At 34.7% G+C, this 18,104-nt stretch overlaps 1 protein-coding gene and 1 pseudogene across 4 annotated transcripts in view; both read left to right on the top strand.

The window, feature by feature from the left end:
* The window catches only part of ARHGAP28 (Rho GTPase activating protein 28), a 176,339-nt gene that overhangs the window by 31,213 nt on the left and 127,022 nt on the right, over nt 1-18,104 (top strand). The window lies entirely within an intron of this gene.
* LOC111743804 lies at nt 6,815-6,930 on the top strand (annotated as a pseudogene).

The following is an 18,104-nucleotide window of genomic DNA, read 5'->3' as shown; positions in this document are numbered from 1 at the left end:
GCCTGGGAGGTGGTAACATCTCTGTTCAAAGCATTGCTACATTGAATTTTGTTAAGAACTGGTCTGGGCATAGAAAATTTTGTATTCTTCTCATTAGAAATGTAAGATTAGAAAGCCACAACAAATAGTATACTTTTTCTGTTTTTTAAAAAAAGATAATCAACTTAGGTGAAATGCAGAGTCAAGCAAAGTTTCAGGCAAAGAGGAGGCTTAACAATATATACTTGCCATGTCTATGAAAGAAAGGCTAATATCTTTTCATTTCCAATAAAACAGAGATAACTTCCTTTACTTTCCATAAATATTGGTGCAGTATAGGAATTGAAATTCCAGTTTAACTTACATGAAAAGTTAGTAGCTTCTAGAAAAGGAACAGTTATATTTTTTTATTACCTCATCTCCATCATTTGTACATCAGCTCTTTTATTATTTTCTTAGTATGTATCACCATGTATTTCTATATACAGACACACAAAATTGAAATAATGATCTCTAATAAGTTAATGGCTTAGAGTCCACCAATCAACAAATCTTTATCAAAAACCTACTAAGTAACAGGCCTTCTTGGTACTGAGGATACGGTAGTGTAGAAAACAAAACAATAATTTCTGCCCTTGTGAAGCTTATATTCTAAGGTGTAGAAAATAAGTGAAATAAATAAGTTAAGCTTTGAATTAGTATATAGTGTATTGTGATAAATGCTGTGGGGAAAAATTAAAGAGGGACAAAGGAATAAGCAGTGCCAGAGAACTAGATGAGGGGTTGTTCAGTTTAAAATGAGTGAGATGGAGGGATTCACCAGGGAAAGAATATTTGAACTTAGACCTGAAAAGACCTAATCTTCTGGAGAGAACAGCAAGTGCAGAGGCCCTGGGGTGTCTGTTGTTTCAAGGAACAGCAAGAAGACCAATGTTACTTGAGTGGAGAAAATAAAGGGGTAGTAGGAGATGATATGGGAGAGGTAATAACAGGTCAGATAACATTGAGCCTAGTAAACCATTTTAAGAACTTCTATTTACAGTCCTTTAGGCTAGATAGTCATCTATTTATTAAACTATATTGAACATTTATTTTGTATCAGGGATTATATGAAGTGCCAGGGAGACAATGAGCTTGTAATACTTGCCTTCAAGTGTAATACTTGCTTTCAAGTAGTTTATGTTGAAGCAGGGTTTCCTTAATAATAATGTATATAAGGGTATATATAGTACATTTAAATGCCAGGCATTACCCTAAGGGCTTATATATGTTTTAACTCCTTTAGTATTCACAGCATTACTGTGATATAGATACTGTTACCCATGGCTGTGGAAACTGAGGCCACAGCAAGGTCAAGTAGCTTGCCCAAGTTCAGTCATCAGCAGCACAGGCTTCAAGCCCAAGAAGCTCAGCCCTTGACCACAATACATACATTCTGGCCTCTCATAGGCATCAGACTGCAAATTCTAATTCTTAGAAAATCTTTTACAAAGATTCCTCTCTGTGGTGGGCAAACCCTGAAGGACAGTGTGAGTGTGGCATGAACTTAAGAGCCTGAAGGATCTTAGGTGGAACTCTGACCTCCTCTTGTATTTATTCAGGCAACTTACATCACTAATGTCTTTACCCCCAGTTTTTCTAATCCTTAGAAATGGAGAGAATGACACCTTATAGGTACGTTGCCAAGATTTAATTATAGTTGACCCTTGAACAGCATGGGTTTGAACTTCGTGGGTCCACTTCTACACGTATTTGTTTTAATAAATACAGTAAATGTATTTTCCTTATGATTTTTCTTAATATTCTCTTTTCTCTAGCTTACTGTATTTTAAGAATATAGTATATAATACATATAACATATAAAATATGTGTTAATCGGCTGTTTATGTTATCGGTAAGTCTTCTGGTCAACAGTAGGCTATTAGTAGTTAAGTTTTTGGGAAGTTAAAAGTTATGCATAGAATTTCAACTGTGCTGGAGGTTGATGCCTCTTACCCCTGCATTGTTCAAGGGCCAACTGTAGATGAAATGGGAGCAACATATAGCACCATGTTTGGCCCAACCCCGAGACTCAATAAATATTTCATTTTTTTCCCCTTCTCATTCCGCAAGTCATATAAACATCACCCAGTGATTACATCTGCCTTGCAGGTCTTCTATTTAGAGAGAATACTTGAGCAAATATGATTGTTCTTGTCTTACAGGTTTATAGGACAATTTCTGTAAATAGATATAACATTCTTTTTTCATTCCAACGTGTGGGGGTTAGTTAAGTGTTGTGTTTAGAGCTGAATTGATTTTTTTCCTTCTGGGTCAGTGGAAGCCAGGCATATCTGCTATGTACAGCTCTACCCTGCTTGCTTTTCAATATAACACCTTCTCACACACTGTTACTATGCTGTTTGCAAATGGTCTTATAGCATTGGGAGTGTACTGCTGTATTATTGAAAAGGCTTTTCGTCCTGGCAAGTTGACCCACTACTGAAAAGCTCACTGAAGAATCATATTATTGTTTCCTCATGCTGTATTTTTTCTGATTCAGCTTGTTATACCCATAGAGACAAAAAATAAATGTCATTCCCAGAAGTAGATGGCTTGTGAAAATGTAAATTCCTGCATTGTGAAAGCAGAGGTAGTAACTGGCACTGAAACATTACTCTTCAGTTTGTACAGCATCAGAGCCTAGCTGTGTAATCCTGGGTGAATTACTTAACCTCTTTGTACCTCATACAGCATCAGAGGCCTAGCTATGCAATCCTGGGCAAATTACTTGATCTCTCTGTGCCTCCGTTTCTTTCTCTGTAAAATGATGGTAGTAATAGTACAATCTCATAGAGTGATGAGATTAGTTAGTATATGTAAAGCACGTAGAACACTAATCAGCATGTAGTAAATTACCTAAGTGTTTTATTATCATTATTTTAAGCCTGCCATGGCATCTTGATTGTTCATGTCTCCCTATTAAAGTCTAGACAATGGTTTGACTTCCTAATGTTAGAAACATAAACACTTCAGAAAAGTAAAAATTACTTTTTATTAATGTTCACTAATGATCAAAATTAAAGACATAAACTCTTAGGTAAGGCAAATAGCTTTATTTGACTTATAAATAAAGAATCCCATTTTGATTTTGTTATTTGTTTTTGGTGAATGTGTATGTGATTAAATAATAAAGGCTTCAGTCAGTTTGTTTCCTGTAGACAAATTACCAAAGGCTGTTGTTTATAACTAAAGCCCATTAGCTGTTGAAAAGGGGCAATAAAATCAAGCTTTAGCAGAAGTACAGCATAAAGGCAACATTCATCCTGTGACTTAATGCCCTCGCTATGTAGTTGAGTTAATAATCATTGGCACATAACCACTAATAGTCAAAGCTCAATGTTCACAATTTATTGTAAACAAGAACTATTTTCTATCCTGGATTCAGAGCACATTTCCTCCTCACAATCATTTTACTTCTTTTGTTCCCAGTAATCATTTTGGGACCATATGTGTTGTCAAGGAAGCTATAGTTTCATTTCCAGACTTATTCCAAAAAAGAGATGGGTTGAGAGCTTAACATATATTAAAACTTGTTTTAAAACTTGCTTGTAATTAAAAGTATTAGCTAATGATAATTTTTCCCTAATTATGCAAGTACTATTACTTTAGTAATACCCATTTGACCTTCATTTCTGCCCCCTGCTGTATCTGTTACTATGAGGTATCTTCTAGGTTTTTCACCATTACTGGCATAAAGGCTTTTGAAAATGAAAATCGCATTTTCCAGCAGAAAGAAGCTACGGTTAACACTGATGAGGTTGATTTTCTTTGCCTATTAATGAATTATTGTCATATGGAAAGTATAATGAAATTTTCAGTCAGTGTTTAAAATATTGTTAAAAGAAGCACTATTACAGAAGACAGAAAATACAGAAGCAGTAAGTTTTGAGAAATACCTAATATTTCTTTTCATCTTTGTCTCAGACATTAAACTTGAAGTATGTCTAGAAATGGCACTAGAATTTTTTTTTACTTCAGAAACTTTCTGTTTGATAAACAACCAACATTGTACAAATTTCACCTTCCAAAAGAGTCCTTAATAATTTTGTTTAATAAGATAACTTGCTACCTCCCTCTCTTGCTCCCCCCCATTTGATCTACTTTAACCTTACTCATCCTTTCTCATTTTAATGACACTTACTATCTTCTTAAATGCTACATAATTTACTTATTTATTGTCTTTATTGTCTCTGTCACTAGACGTAAATTTCATAAGTGTAAGGGTCTTTATGTTGTTCTCTGATGAGTATCAAATGCCAAGACTTGTGTCTGGCATATAGTAAAGTACTCAATAAATATTTGTTTGATGAGTGAAAATTGTGACTAAGTTTTATCTTTGCATCAAATCAAGTCATTTTTACTGTACGATAAACGGGACTATATTATACGTATACAATGTTGGAAGACGCAATGGGAATTATTTTCATTAAGATTTCTATGTTTCCTCTTAGTATGCTTTATACAAATAAGATTTGAGGAGACAATAATAAAATTCTGATTAAAATTATCTTTAATGGCTTCCCATTTTTTAAGGATAAGGACTGAAATTCTTCATGTAGCTGCAAGGCCACGTCTACCTTTCCAGCGCTGTCTGTGCTCTGCCCTTTTTTCATGCTGCTCACATGCCCTACACCCTCCTGCACTAATTGTCCTGCCTGTAATGTTCTTCTGGCCATTGACCTTACCACCCTCCTCACCTAGCTAAATCCTACTCACCTGTCAAATCTCAGCTCAAAAAGCTTTTCATCAGGGAAGCTATCGCTCATGGCATTTATCTCAAGTTTGTAATTGTAGTTATATGATTGGTCTCCCTTTCAGACAGAAATCTTGATGAGAGCCTTCTGAGAATATGTCTGTCTTTGCTCCTCATTGTACTTCTTGTCTCCAATACAGGGCCAGGTACCTGATGTTCTCAAAACCTTTTGTTGAATGAAATATTTCTTATATGTCAGCACTAGCCTAAGTCAGAATGAAGCATGCTGTGTGCTGGCATAGATTCTGCTCACATCTCTCCCTCTAGTTTCTTCGTCCTCTTAGCCTCTCTTTGCTCCCCTGCCATCACTACCCCATCATGTAAAGCTTACTGAAAAATTACCTACGTTATCAATTATATAGCTGTGATTACCATTAATAAGAATAGGGAGAGCAAGAAAATATGGAAATCAAGTAGTTTGATATTTCTGAAGAAAGGCACTTTATAAATAAAAGATGTGTTGTTTTGTATTTAATAGTATGGGTGGTAGACTCATAGGGCAAGACAAGTACAGTATCCTGATATTGAGGTAAAAACCTCCATGATATGCAGTTACCTACAAGGATGAAGTCCATCACTCAAGTACCACAGCCTACAGTCATTGCCACTACAGGATGAATTCTCATTTGCATAAAGACATCCTGCTTATGTATTAAAATTGTTGGAATGGTGATTGGTTCAACAGGATCAATAGCATTAATATCTTTCACCATTTTTATTCTTAAAATACCCATTGTGTAGAAAGCTAAATTAGAATTAATGGATGTAATCTATTTTGGCTTTACTATTTGTCGAATGTTCTATGAAATGAGGTTTTGTTGTTGTTGTTGTTGTTTTGTTTTTTCATTTTTCAGAGACTCTATCATGTACACTGTGTATGTTGTATATGTTAAGGAATAGATAATGAGGAGTCACTTAGCTAAGGGTAACTAACTCTTGGCCAGGATTTGAATCTCAACATGGCTTTATATTTTTCTCTGCTTTTTTGAGTATGTGGAAACTTTTATGCCTGAGAGTGCAGAGAATAAAGGTAAAAAGGAAGTAAAGTTCCTAGCTAGAAAATATTTTGGATAAATTAAGAGCTAGAGAATCAAATTCTATGTTAGTTTATATGTATGTAATGTTAACAAGTCCACTATGAATTTTTTTAATGAATAAAATGATGCTTAATTTTTTCAGTAACTTTTTCATTAAATGAAAAAGAAAAAGTGAGTGAAACTTAAAAAAGCAGTGAATTTGTGATATGATAAGAAGTGTAAGTTGTAAGATAGCCATCAGCCTATAAAAACATTTTTGTATTGATCAGTTTGGATATTCAGGTAGATCTCTAGAATATATCTGAGAAAGAATCTACTATGTAATTCACTTCCTAATCGCCCATTGCTTTATCTACCAAGAAGGAAAAGATGTAAATCTAATACTGATTATTTTTAGTCACAAAGTGGATTTGACTCACTTCAATAGAAATGTTTACAACTTTGCTAAGGGAAAATTGAAAATAATAGTAAGACTTCCACCATATATACAGATATGATAAGGAAGTGGTAATCTTTGTCCTCAAACTGTTCCTAATCACCATGAGAATAGCTCAAGACAATAAACTGTATGTCTTAAGAGAGGCCCAAACTGCTGTGAGAGTTCAAAGGAATATGTCTTCTCTCCTTGCTACAATCAAGGAAGGCCTCAGCCAAGATCTAAGCTATCCCTGACATTATTGCAGTACAAGGCCATCTTTAGGAGCTTACAGGCTCCACTCTGAGGCTGCATTCACTTTCTGACCAATTGGATATGAATGATATGCTAGCCCAGAGAACAAGCTAAGACCCTTAGATTCTGTTTCTAAGCCTGCCTTGAGATTCAAAGCAATTATAACTTCTTGTAAGGTCATTTTGCATCCGATCTCATCAGTTTTTCTGTATTATCTACAGGGCTAATTAAAGAATTCCTTTTAAGGACGTCATTCCATAGTGTAGTGGTTAGCACGTCTGCTTTACATGCAGAATGTCCTGGGTTCATGCCCCAGTGGAGCCATGGTCCATGGTCTATGGCCATGCCACCCTGAACAAACCCAATGTCTGATCTCAGAAGCTAAGCAGGGTTGGGCCTGGTTAGTACTTGGATGAGAGACTACCTAGGAAGACCAGGTGCTGTAGGCATAAATAATAATAATAATAAAAAATTCACTTTAATAGAATATCTATGCCTAATCAGTTGAAGTCTGCAAGCAATTATTTGACCCATTAAATGTTATATTCCAACCTAGGTACTAAAAAACTGGCAAAATTAGAAATTGTAGGCAGTCGCTGTATACCAACCATTTTATTGCATTGCCTTAGATAGTATAACAATGCATTTAACCAGGAAGGCCTATACTATTGAGTGTAAATCAGATTACCAATGCAAATTTAAGTCTTTATCTCTGAGAGAGGACTTATAATGACATAAGAAAAAATATGACTTAATAGTTAGTAATTATTGCTATAGACTTCAGCTGTCAAACACAAGAAGTCATCAGCTAGTACTGGATAATATTTGTTAATGTTTTGTTGAAGATTTCTGCATTCACGTGCATGAACAGTATGTTTTTGTTGTTTGCATGATTTTCATTTCAGGGTGATTTTGATTTCTTACAATGAATGGATTGGGAGTTCCCTCTACCTTCGTTTTCTGTGTAGGTTAAGAACTTTTTCATTCTTAAATGTTTGATAGCATATCAGGGAGACCTTTTTTTGCTTTGTTTTGTTTTGTTTTGCAATACTTTTATTTAAAGGCTTTGTCAAAAATACAGCCTTTCCTGAAGTACTTTGAGAAAGGAAAGGCAGAGAGAAGGGGCATGGAAGAAAAGCTCACTTGTCTGCTCCACTAGCACACGTTCAGGACCAATATTTCTTTGTGGCAGAATTTTAAATTATGAATTCAGTTTCTTTAATAAACATGGGCAGATTTGTTTCTTCTGCTGTCAGTTTTGTAGTTTACATCTTTCAAGGGATTTGTCTATTTCATGTGAGTATTCATTGAATTTCTTGGCATTAGATTGTTTATAACATTCCATTATTCATTTACTATTTGTAAGATATTTAGGGACAATCATCTTTTTCCTTCTTGATACTGGTAATTTTTGTCTTCTCTCTTCTTAATAGTTACAAATTTATCAACTTTACTCATCTTTCAAAACTCAGCTTAAAAAAAAAACATTTTCTCTGATTTTCACATGGTTACTCTTTCTTTCATTGTTTTTTATTCTTAATTATTTTTTAAAATTTAATTTGAGCTTTTTATTAGCTTCCTAAAATGGAAGGTTAGGCATTAATTATTGACCTCTCTTCTATTTTAGTATAAGCATTTAATGCTATAAAATTGCCTCTAAGGATTGCTTTAGCAGCATCCCACAAATATTGATATGTTGTAGTTTTCTTATTCAGTTAAAAATATTTTCTAATGTTCCTTAGGATTTCTTCTTTCATCTCTGACTTATTTAAAAGCATGTTACAGTTTTGAGTGACTCAGTAGGACCAAAGTTGGGAGAGATAGAGAGGTAGAGCAAAGAAACTTGAAGGAGCAGCCATTGATATAGATAGAAACCCAAGAAAGGATGGTGTCCTGGAAACCATGAGAAGAAACTTTTTCAAGATGGAGAGAGCTCCTAATACTTCAAATCTAGGATATGGAAACAACCAGTTATAACTCGTGATCAAAATCCAGAGCAATCAAATAGGAATCATAGTGAAGATGAAAGAAGGGAAGATAGAAAATAGACAGAGAAGGAGAAAAATAAGAGGACAAGGAAAAGGATATAGAAGAGAAATTGGAAGAGGAACAAGAGAAGGAGGAGGAGAAAAAAATAAAAATGGAAATGAGAAAATATCCAGAGAAAAGATTAGTCAGTAAACCCCTCATGGACACTCTCTGGGTAGTGTTTAAGTTAAATGAATGGTCCACAAAAGGAGCTAGTCTATTGCTTGCGTTTGAATTTAACATGACAGATAGATAGATTAATCAGTGGTTTTTTAAGAAGAGGAAGGAATTCAATAAAGGAATGTGTACATGGAAATATAAGAAAAAGCACAAGACAACCTCACATGATTGAAAGCAATTAGGAAAAGAACATCAATATTTTTAATAGCACTAGGCTGTATATAGAATTTTTATGTATTATTTATGTATATTTATATATGAATATTTACGTATTACCTCACTTGGTCCTCACTGTAAACCATAAATGAAGAAACTGAGTTTCTGGAAAGTAATGTGATTTTATCAACAAGTACCAGTTCCTAAATGTGTAAGCCTGAAATTATACTTTCATCTCTCAACTACAAATGCTGTCTGTTTTCATTTATAACCAAGGAAGTATTCTAGGCTATATCAATTTGTGTTTCATATGTAATGTTTATAAACTCCTAATTTCCTCTATAAAAACTCTAATGTGAAAGTATTTCAAAAAAAGTGTGTGAATTTCCAATACTTGTGAGTTTTTGATATCTTTTTCTTATTTCTAAATGAATTTTGTTGTGATCAAAGAACATACTTTGTATGAGTTAAATCTTTTAAAATGTATTGAGATGTATTTTACGGCCATGCATATGATTTATCATGATGATGTTCCCTGTGTACTTAAAAGGAATGTGTATTCTGCTCTTTTGGGTATTCTGCATATATTCCCTTAAGTTAATTTGGTTGATGCTGTTTTTAAGTCTTCTGTGTTCTTCCTGATTATCTGTCTACTTGTTCTGTCTATTACTGAGAGAGAAGTATTGACATCTCCAGCTATCACTGAGATTTGTCTTTTTCTCTTTTCAGTTCTGAGAGTTTTTACTTCAAATATTTTGAAGCCTTGTGGTTCAGTGTATACACATGTAGGGTTATTAGGTTCTCTTTATGAAATTAGCCTTTTATCATTAAGAAATATAACTTTTTGTCTTCGGTCAGATCCCTTCTTCTAAAGTTGTGGCAGCTGTAGAGTTGTGCTATTCAGACTTCTTTTCCAAAAAGTTGTAAACTTAACTCATATCTTCTGCTGCCACACTTTTGGATTCTGCCACATAACCGCACTGTGGCTACACTCTCAGCAGAATGCTGCCAGCCCACTGAGCACAATGTGAAACTAGAACTGGGCCATTTCTGCGCAATGCCATGTCTTCTAAGGGACAATATCTTATGGGGACTGCCCATCATCCTGGCTGAAACTTTCTTAGACCTGCACTGCAGTCTAAGGCTTTTCCAACCCAAATCTTTCTCCTACTCTCTTTTCACAAGTGTCAGATCTGCATTCATGTCTGAAGGCCTTTCCCTGCCCAATCCTGGTTCCTCTCACCTTTACCTTTCAAAGTATTTCCTCTGATAAATCTCCTGAACCTCTGATTCAGTTCTTGACATCTACTTGCCCCAGGACCCAAACTGACACAGAAGTCTGCTTTGTCTGAATTAATATCGCCATGCAAGCTTTCCCATGATTGATGTTTACATGATAAACTTAGTCTATCCTTTTACTTTTACTCTGTGTCTTTATAATGAAAGTGTGTTTCTTATAGGCAGCACATAGAGCTGGGTTTAGTCTACTATTTTGTTATATGTTTTCTGTTTATCTCATCTGTTTTCCTCCCCCTTTTCTTCCTCTTTCCTGGCCTTCTTTTGGATTACTTAAGTAATTAACGTATTTTTTTTTTTTTTTAGTATTCCATTTTCTCTCCACTCATGTTATTTATTATTAATAATCTTATATTAATAATCTTTGTTGATTATTTTTAGTGGTCACTCCAGAATTTACAATATGCCACTTTATCCTTTATCTTATCACATGCCACCTTCAAATAATATTATGTCAATCCATGTATAACATAAGAACCTATGATTTTATGTTTTTACTTTATCCTTCCTGTCCTTTGTGCTATTGTTGTCATACATTTTATTTATTACATGTGTCAAAAACCTTATAATCCATTGTTATTATTTTTGTTTTAACAGTCAATTTTATTTTAAAAATAAACAAATAAGGAAATACTTTCTTTTTTATGTGTCCACATATTTACAAATTCCTACACTTAATCTTTCGTGTAGTTCCAAGTTTCCATCTGGTATTATTTTCTTTTTTCTTAAAAAACTTACTCTAACATTTTTTGTAGTACAAATCTGCTGGCCATGAATTCTCTGTGCTTTTGTTTGTCTAAGATAGTATTTATTTAGAGTTTGCTTTTGAAGGATATTTTTACTGGATGTAGAATTCTAGTTAACCTTTTTTTCCTCTTTCAGTACTTGAAAGATGTCATTCTGCTGCCTTATTTTTGCTTATGTTATTTCTAATGAAAAGCTTGCAGTCATTCTTATTGTTTTCAACTGTACATAATATGTCTGGTTTTTCCCACTATGCTGCTTTGATATTTTCTCTTTATCTCTGTTTTTCAGCAATTGCATCATGATATGCCTGGCTGTGGTTTACTTTGTTTTATCTTTGTTGGGTTTCATTGAGTTTCTTGGATCTTTGGTTTATAGTTTTCATCAAATTTGGACACATTTCAGCCATTATTTCTTTATATCATTTTCATTCCCCAGTCCTCATTCCAGGATTCCAGTAACTCTTATGTTAGAATATGTAATGTTATCCCACAGGTCACTGAGACTCTGTTCATTTCTTCAGCCTTTTTCTCCTGTTTTTCAGTTTAGGTATTTTCTTTTCTTTTTATTATTGAGATATAATTGACATTTAATTTTAATTTTATTTTTTTTTAAATTAAGATATAATGGACATGTAATGTATTTTCTATATTGTTTTGTCTTTGAATTTACTGGTCTCTTCTGCAGTTAATTAATATCCTGAAACTATGTCCTTCTTACTTCATGCCCTACATTCTTGATATTAGGCTATACTTCCCCCTTGACTACACACTACCTTTGTATTGTAATTATTTTTGTACCTGTCTTACTAGTTCATGAATTGATTGAGAATAGGAACCCTGCACTTACACATCTTGCATCTTCTTCAAAGCATCTAGCAGAGCCCTTGCCCACAGCAAGTTGAAACAGAGAAAAAGAGAGAGAAATATTTCCTTTATTTCTTATTTTTGAAAAGATATAGTCCTGAACTCTTAGAATTAACTTGCTATCACAATACTTCCTTATCAATAAGATTAATCTTTCATTGTAACTTTCTTTCATTTATTTTATTCCTAACTAATCATAGTTACTATAGTCAGTGACAGGAAATTGGCTGTCTTTCTATAAAACAACAGATGGCAAAAAGGAGAAATTCATTGTTCTGTTGAGCAGTGCACATACCTAGTAATGGCAGACTTTGGTATAATGTGTTCTATGATATTGGCTGCTTTCAGTCGTGCCTATAAATTGTCTTCTCTTATGTGATTGATTTTTATGTTTTCTGTAGCGTTAGATAAATGTTTATTAAAATCAGATATATGGTCTCAAATAATGATAGAAATAGCACAAAAAAGACCTTGTAATCAGTAACGTGAAGTTACCTTTTTATTTACTAAGCAGATACACAGTGATACGTTGATTAAGTCTGTCAGTAACCAAAGCAGTATAGCTAATAATCCAGGAAATGGCTGGCAGGTATGTCAGAATTCCCAGGAGAGGATGTCAGAGCTTTTGGATGGGTGTTTACTAGAGGTCTTATATTAGATGAGGAAGAAACTTGACTGTTATATGACAATTTCCACAATTCTTCCTCCTCCCCTAGTGTCAAATGTGCATGTCCCAGTAGGCATTTAAGCCGCATCTGATAACCTTGGTAGTTGAACTCACAAGCTCGGTATAGACTGGTATTTGGTAGACCAGAGGCTATATGTAAAGTGAGAAAGCCTTGCTGCTATAAGTTGTCAAAAATATATTTCAGAACTTCTTTAGAATCTTTAATTACTCAGTTAGAAATGCCTCTTGCACTGGGGAAACTGTGAGAAGGAGGGGGAGGAGGGATGTGGTGAAAAACATCTTCACAGTGTCTGAAACTTTGAACTCAGTAAAACAATAGATACTTGCTAAAGGCAGTAAATTTTGTTTTTTAGTTGACTACCACTCTGTTCTGCAGAGACTCCTTTTCATCAGCCAAAAGCTATAGAACTTCCAGGTTTTATGATTATGAAATGTTTCCTCATATTTTGGAACTAAAATGATTTCATTCAGGGTGAACACCTTTAAATCTATTTTTCCATTTTTAACACTTTCGAAAATATCTGTAGTAGTAGAGCTCTTGCTTTGTCTATTAAGTGGAGGCCAAGAAAGAGGGCAGAGAGGAAAGGAAGAGAGATGTGGATGTTCCTATTTCTTAAGCAAAGGAAGAGAAATACTTAGAAGTAGGAGGGAATTATGTTTCTCATGACCTGTTAAGATCCAGGATCTTTCTTCTCTTGGTAATTTTGTAAAATGGATAAATATCCACTGAAGTTCATTTCTTCTATACACGGAATAGATTAATGAGCATTCATCAAGGTATTGATTTTCGTCTCTTGTAGCCTGAACTGGCCTGAACTGGATTCAGACAACAATGTGAAGGCTCAGAATGAAATCTATTGTTTCAGGTCCCTGAAACTATCCTGTCTCCTGGCACGTTATGTTGTATTAAACATTAGTAGTTGGATCATAAGAACCACAAAGGACCACCCATCTTTATCTTTCTTGTCTGGTAATGCTCTTAAAAAAATCAGTGAGTATATCAGATCCAGCTGACACCAAGCTAGGACTTAAAAGGCACCAGAAGAGAGTTTCCATTTTTACCAGAAACAGGCCAGAGAAAGGATTTTAGGTAAATTCTAAACTAAGCTAAATTGTTTTCAGTGAATTAATTCATATTGAATATTGTACCTAATATTCAGGCTGTAAGAAGTTGTTTGCACATTAATCATTTTAATAATATATTGAGCAGAATGATCTAACAAAATATACAGTCATATTTATCTCAAATGTTTTTGAGAGCTCCAACTTGTCTTAAAATTCTATTATATTGCATTTTCCTGGGATGTTTCTCTATAGAAAAAAGTAAGTATTCGTTATAGACTTACTATGTGTAGAGCATTGTGCTTGATTTTGTTTGAAATTATGTGTTTATTTATTAAAAAAAATTTATTGCATATTTCATGTTAATATATGCCAAGAGCATGTTGATATATTACCAATGAGGTCTCTGGCCCTCTTACAACTTTGGTGGCAATGAGAAATCAGACAATACACAAACAAATGAACACATATATATCACTTTGGAGAGGATGTATTTGTTCTTTTTATCAAGCTACTAATGCCTGATATTATGTAACGGCAGCTGGGAATTTGGATACCATGATCTGACTTTTATATAAGGCAAAGTGTAGGGTCTTTTATAGTTGTCATCTTACAGGATTCTCACAATACATATGTAAAATACATGTTATTAGTCCCATTTATTCAGACAAAGAAACAGGTCCAGAGAGATTGGGTGAATTTCTTTAATTAAAGCTGGTAAATGACAGAGGTTTTTCATATTAAACCCTTACTGCTGACCATAAGTCACATGTTATTTTTTTTCTGCATTATTATTTAATATATATTGAATTAATCATCCACAAATATTTTCCTTCCTACATTTCAGGTTAAAATCTTTCAGGAGTAGAAACTTTTACCAAACCACAACAGATAGTTTTGCTTTTCACTTTTAAAGTACTTTTAAATTCTCATATCTGCTTGTAGAGAAAAAAAGGAAAGGGAAAACCTGTTTCTAAAAATTGCCCTTGCACACTGTTTTCATAAATCTCAGCCTTCTTGGGGCTTATTACACTATGTATTCTTCCTTAGGAAATGGATGAAAATTTGAGCTAGGACACAAACAGGAAGGCTTGGAGGCCGCATTTGTCCTGCAGGCACCACCTCTTTAAATAGCTACCGTGCAGTGGGAATTAGTTCTCCACTTAGACAAGGAACTCCATTGCCCTATGTTTCTCTGGCCCTGCAGGGCCGGAGACAGCCAGCGCTGTTCTATGCTGGAGGTGGAGGCAGTACTCAGTGGTGGCGTGTGGTGAATGTGGGCTGGAGGATGGCCTCCCCACCTCTGGTCCATGAGGACACATGGTCACAGAGATGTTTTGTGCTTTTCCCTTAAGAATATCACCCCTGAAGACTCTTAACCTACAAAGAGGTAAGGTTCAGAGCACTTCCTAAATTGATCATTTGGGCTACAGCCTTCTTTTTTCTTTTCTCAGTTTCGTTCTTATATTTAAAAGAGGAAAGAAGAGAGTACGTAGTTGCTACAGCTTTTTAAATAAATCAGTTTTTAAGTGAATGCATATGTGGTGCTTATAGTTTTTTTTAGTAGATTCTAGGTATATGATGTTAAATGATAGTAACTGTGATTGTTTAACCTATCAAAGAAGACTTTTATGGTGTTAATATAAATTTCTCAAGGTCTAATTAGAAGGAAAGTAGATAAGCCCATTACTAATTTGGGAAGACTAGTTAAAATGGGACCTTAATAGATGCATAAAAAGAATACCTTAGATGTCTTTTGATTCCAATTTCTGTTTTTGAGCTGGAGTCTTTACACTATCCAATTTTTCCATGTGATTATCTAATTTTAGAAACATCTACTGAGGTAGACTCTATTACTCAAAAAACTCTTCCACTCTTTAACTCTGGTCAGGCTACCAAGTTCTTCCTCTTATGTTCAGTGCTGGGACAAAGGGCACCAACCAGAAGTGGCTGTGTTGTTGCTCTGGTCCCAGAGAAGACAGGTAAGTGGGGAAGGAGTTCTCATTCTGTGCCTGCCCTACACAGAAATATTCTGCCTGGGGATCTGTGTGGCCTGCATTTGTCCCATTTCTCCTGCTTTTTTCTTGACCTCTTCCTACTCTTCTTTTATGTACCTTCTTCAAGAAATTGGTACCTGTGTAAGGTTATGCTCTCTAAGCCATCATTAGTCTGATTAATAGCAAGCAGAGGGTCTACTTCAAGAAACACAAATGGCATGCTCCTCCCAGAAAGGTTCCCATAATATCAATTAACCCGTCGTGTTTAACTTTCAAAATACCGTTATCCATACAGCCACTTTTGTCAATAATTTCTTATTTGTCTTTATTTTCTTTTAATTCTTGTTTGTGTTGTCTTTTAGAGAGAAGAAGGAATGTTACGAAGGGTGGTTTTGTTGTTTAGTTGAATTTCATTTCCTTTATATTAGAATCATTTGCTTTAGAGCGTTCTGGTTTCTTTTTAGTTAAGTAGCATCATCTTTATATTTTACAACTGTGTTTTTAGTTTATTGTTTTTCATTTGCTTTATCAGGGTATTTTGTAATAAAAAATAAACGTCTACTTTGGCTTCATTGAGCCTTCTTTTTAAATTAGAGTGTGATAAGAAGCTTACTTTGATGAAAGACTGCTTTTTTGTATAGTGTAAGGGAGAGAGGTAAGAGAATTTTTTTCTTTTTAGTTTTTAACCTCAGATTTCAGAAAGTGGCAAGCAAAACCAAGGTCCAAAATAGGGTATAAATTTCAGCATGACGTCTAGGATGTGGCAATATGACGTGCACATTTGTTTGTGAAAATAATTTAACACTGATATACTCTGAATATAACCAAATAGGGAGAGTTTCTTCAACTTTTGTAAGTAATAAGGAATTTGCATTATATTTAGGAATTGTTTTTAAAGTTTCACATTCTACAGTTTCGTTTTGATGGCCCCTATAATTATGTGTATAATCACGGCCCTGCCCTCTTTGTACATGTCTCCTTGTCTACAAATTTTGCGAAGCTCTTGTTAAACTCTAACCAAGTGATTAATTGAATAGCAACTGTGCTAATCAAAGGCAAGTTTAACAAGATAAGACTTGTTTACATTTGAAAATATAAACAAAAGACCTTATGATCAAAGCCGAAGATAGATAAAAATCAGATAGAAAACAAAACAACACAGCCACAATCTTTACAGATAAGGAATTCTGAAGACAACAGGCATAATAATGCAAGGCTCTATTAGCCAAGGTTCTGGCAAAAATTTTAAGAAAAAATAACAATAGATTATGAGATGATCTAAAAGGAAATCACAGCCCCTCTGCAACAAGTAGAATGACAAAGCTCAGTAACAGATTTACTGGAAGGCCTCCTACTGACCCCAGCTGAGCTGAGTGCAGGAATGTATTTCAAAGCCTATTTAAAACCCCAGAGGTGGTGTTTTGAATCAGTCTTGCTGACGTAAACACAGACCCTCTCTGGAAATTTTCCAAAAGCAGTGGGTGAAAGCAGCTCAGTCAAGATGTGCAGTATTATTACAGTAAACGTGCAGGGAAGCAGTTCACCACTGTCTTCAAAGACAGAGTAAACCAGCACTCCCTAAAGGTGTAGTGTGACCTGCTGATAAGACCTTTCACAGAGAGAAGATTGCACCAGGAACATCCACTCCCAAGTGCTTATGTAAACAGAAGGAAAGAGGGATTGAAAAACTGGAATTGTTTCTTAGTGATAGAGGAGAAGCCTGTGGATTATTTAAAGGGGAGAAAAAAACTATTGAGAGGAGTGTTTAGACAATGTAAGTGCTGATTAGATGGACATTCATTGCTAGGTGACTTTAGTGATGAGTAAATAATAGGTTTACAAAGCTTAGATACCAGACCAACCCAGGGTTTGTAAGTAAGCAGAGTAGACAAGTCTTGTCTCTGTGAACTATGAAGATTAGTGTAATTCTAGATTTGTTCGCTGTATTTAATTAAATGAACATGAAAATTCAAACTTTCCTTGTGTTATTAATAGACATTAAAACTGGAGCCAGGTTTGTAAAGAGATTTTCTGCATAGCTGTAGGTCACTCTAGTTTAGATTTTCCAAGAAACCAGCCTGATTTTGTGCTTCACGAAAATCACTCTTTGGGTTATGAAAGGTATATTATCTTTTGCTTAAAAAGACACAAGGCCAATATTTCAGTTACTTGTGTTCCAAAGTGGTATTTAACTACCTGAAACTTGAGAAATAAGTAGATGATAATAGAGATGTTTCACCTGGAGGTATTTCACTCTGTTTTTCTTCTTGCTCCAAGACTTGCAGAGCTCATTCCGCATAGTGTTTCCGTAAACTTCAAAAGAAGTACCGGAGAAATGCAGGCCATAATCACATGACAGTCCTGCCCGCTGAAGACAAGAGTTTATAGGAAAGCCGGAACTGATGAGGTGCCTTCCGCACTGGTGTAAGACATCCACAGAAGCCGTATTACTTACTATTTAAGGCAGGGTGCTTTGTAGAAATAGAAACAAAATGGAGACAAAAAGTGCACTTCAAAAGATTCTTTTTAAATAATAGCATATTAAACATTGTCTTTTGTTTCATTCTTTGCCAACCTCATTAGGTTTGAATCTTCTGGTATATTTT

The sequence above is a fragment of the Pteropus vampyrus genome, unplaced genomic scaffold, assembly GCF_000151845.1.
Source record: "Pteropus vampyrus isolate Shadow unplaced genomic scaffold, Pvam_2.0 Scaffold122, whole genome shotgun sequence".
NCBI lineage: Eukaryota > Metazoa > Chordata > Mammalia > Chiroptera > Pteropodidae > Pteropus > Pteropus vampyrus.
This window is presented reverse-complemented; position numbering and strand designations above follow the sequence as displayed.